This window comes from Asparagus officinalis, chromosome 8 (genome assembly GCF_001876935.1).
Source record: "Asparagus officinalis chromosome 8, Aspof.V1, whole genome shotgun sequence".
Lineage (NCBI taxonomy): Eukaryota > Viridiplantae > Streptophyta > Magnoliopsida > Asparagales > Asparagaceae > Asparagus > Asparagus officinalis.
In genome coordinates, this window is record NC_033801.1 from 106100394 (window position 1) to 106103715 (window position 3322).

A 3322-nucleotide genomic window follows, 5' to 3' on the forward strand; every position below is an offset into this window, starting at 1 on the left:
GCGAGTCAACATTTGTAGATACAGATGATGTCCCAGATAACCTCTCGGAAGAACCCAATGCAGAAGGTCCTCAGCCAGAAGAGCCTGTTGGACAGAACGGTGCGCAGGAGCCCGACGCACCAGCTCCGATATTGAGGAGAACTACTCGTCCTCCTGTGCCTAACAGCAGATACATGAATTATATGTTGCTGACAAATGGAGGAGAGTCTGAAAGCTTTGATGAAGCTTGTCAGAGTGGAGATGCGAGCAAGTGGGAGTTTGCTGCGAAAGAAGAGAAGAAATCTCTGATCTCCAACCAGACACGGGGACTAGCTGAGTTACCCATGGGGAAGAAGGCACGTCACAACAAGTGGGTGTATCGAGTGAAGAAGGAACAGGGTGGTTCCAGAAGATACAGAGCCCGACGAGTTGTTAAAGGATTTCAACAGAATATCCAAGGAAGAAAGGATCCAGCGGATATGTTGACAAAGGCAGCGACCTTTCAGAAACTGAAGTTGTGTGCAACTTCAGTTGGCCTTCATGCATAGATGATGAAGGCGGAGCCACACATGAGAGGAGCGTGATGAGATAGCTCGTCGGCGTCGGTTTGGTCTCCAAGTGGGAGATTGTTAGTTTTGGGGTGGATTCAAACCTCCGACGGCGGAGGAGCTCCGACGAGCTCCGACGAAGCTCGAAGCCCATGCGAGGTTGTCGACGACCTGACGCAGGCGAAGTCGACGGAGAACCCCCAGGCGAACGCTGACCTGACCTTGGCGTTTTGGCGGCTCGAGCTCTGCGTTCGCCTCCCCCTTTCAGCTCTGCGTTCGTGCGAAGATGGCGTCGAAGCAACTCTGCGTTCGTGCGAAGCTGGCGTCGAAGCGGTCGCTGGCGACAGGCTGTCGCCAGCTCATCCATCAACTCCGCCTATAAAAGAAAACCCCAGCCTAGGGTTTTTCGCTGCTGAACTTCCCCCCCTTTCTCCGATTTCTTCTCTTTGGTGGCGGCGGTGAACTGCCCTAAATCGCTGCTGCGATTTTGTGTGATTTATCCCAGCTTCAACAGTGTTTGAGGGGATTAAAGAAGAGAGAGAAATAGAGATTTAAAGAGGGGTTTTAGTTGTGGGGTATTTATTCTCAAGTGAGAATTGAAAGGGTTCATACCCTTTGATTATTAACACTGTAGCTACAGTGTTTATTTGAGAAATCTCAGTTTTGAGATCTGCTCCTAAATTGTAATTTCTTGTTTGATTAATAAGAAATTATCTGTGTGGCTCCCGAGGACGTAGGCAGTTGCCGAACCTCGTAAATCTTGGTGTACTGTTCTCTATACCGCGTTTCCGTTGCATTAGGGGATTTAGGCGTTAAATTCCCAACATCATCACCCCTCATACCTACTCAATCTCCACCATATCCAATCAAGGATGACTCATCACATCAAGGCCAACATGATCAGAGTCCAGACGACTCGATCCACTCCTGCGGCCTCACGTGGCAGACTCGAGAGGCGATACTTGTCGACCTATTCTCCAGGTCGAGCCATCGAGATGTCACACTCAGCCTGCTATATCAGCCGATAACTTGCGTAACCGACTAAAAATGTTGTGCGTGTCAGCCTTCAGATGGACGACTAAAGAGGCAGTGTATCCTCGAATCCCCTGTCGACAATCAGTCACCATCACATTAAATGCCCTAACAAAGTCATCATGGCACTAGCCACCTGGATGACCATCTTCACTAGTAGCCGACGCCTGTTATCATACAGATGACTCATGCCGCCCACAGCCGACACATGTTACCTGTCTGCCGACTGAGCTGTCTGCCTGGACTCGGTCACAATTCCATATTTACCCCTCTCAGCTGGGCATAAATATGGGCTAATCGCCTACTGATCAAAGGGGAGGGGATCCGCTGAGCCCAGGGGGCCCACAGGTATGCAGCTTACATACTTAGAACTACTTTTAATTCATTGGTATCTTCTCCACTCATCAAATAATGACTTGACCGTCGGAGGAACCACTAGAGAACCCAACTCCGATCCTCTAATGAGTGTTATTGTACAGCTCTCTTATGCAGACAAGGAACAAAATTTCAAGAGAGATGAGGGAACCCACATCACAAGCTCCCTCGCTTAACTCGGGATTACCCGCTAATCTCATCCATGTTTGATAGCTGACATCAACAGTTACTCTTGTTCGCTCTTCAACAAAATGGAGTTACTGCTTAATGAAAACAAGAAATATATATTTGGGAATTCAACGAATCTAACTTATATCAGTATTTTCACCTTAATTCGATACAAAATGGCAGTCTTTAATCATAAGAAAGTGCGTGCTCATTCTTAATGCTGCATATGTCAGAAACTTTTGAAGTTGTTGAGCTCTAACACTATCAAAACAACAACAATAACAATAATAACAACAAAGTCTTTATCCTACTTTTCAAGGGTCAAGTACAAATCCTAATGTTCCATCCAATACTGTTAAGTCATCTCCTCCCTCATTAACTACAATCTTATCAGTTCAGTCAGATGGTAACTCATATTATTCACTCCAAATATGAAAGTAAACTGGGTCTGATTTGTACCTTTGTAACGAAAAGAAAGCAATAATGCAGTTGAACATCACCAAGTGTTTAGCATTTTCAACGTGAAACAAGAATCATTTAGGCACCAAACATATAAAAAAATGATGATAGATAAATCAACGGCGTATTTTCTATATATGTAGACCCACTGAGGATAAATTAGGGATGCAAACGTGATGGAGAAAACACCGCACACCAGTTGTTTGATGAAATGGCTCTTAGAATTTTCATAGCAGAAAAGGAACATTTAGAATCTATGAAATAGTACGCATAGATTTTAACAATATTAGACAGTATCCTGATGAAAAAAAAATTTATAAAAATATAAAATAGTAGACGACATTTTATAATTTCGGATTGTAAAAAGCAATATAAAAAAAATAAACGTCGCCTGAGAGATTCGAACTCTCGCGGGAAATCCCATGTACTTAGCAGGCACACGCCTTAACCACTCGGCCAAAGCGACGGTTATGTGCGTGTCTCTAAATTAACGTTATTTCTCCGGGCCTAAGGGAAACTGAAATTTGTCCCCAGAGAATATGTGGCTGCATCATTTTAAAGGAAGAGGTGGAGCAGTCGTCAAATTGTAGAGTCCGCAGTTAAATTTCTCTACTTTTCTAATGTTTATTGTGTGCATCGTAAAAATGATCACTCGTCTCCTCATAAGCAAACTCCAACCAGAAAAAAAGAGATTTTGAGATGTAGTGTAAAGTTGTCAAATAATTAATTATAAAATTTAGAACCAAGAACACAAATTTCAA

General features: G+C 43.9%; 1 non-coding gene across 1 annotated transcript; it reads right to left on the reverse strand.

The window, feature by feature from the left end:
* Nucleotides 2947-3027, reverse strand: TRNAS-GCU. Its single transcript has one exon. It is a non-coding gene; the product is annotated as a tRNA-Ser (tRNA).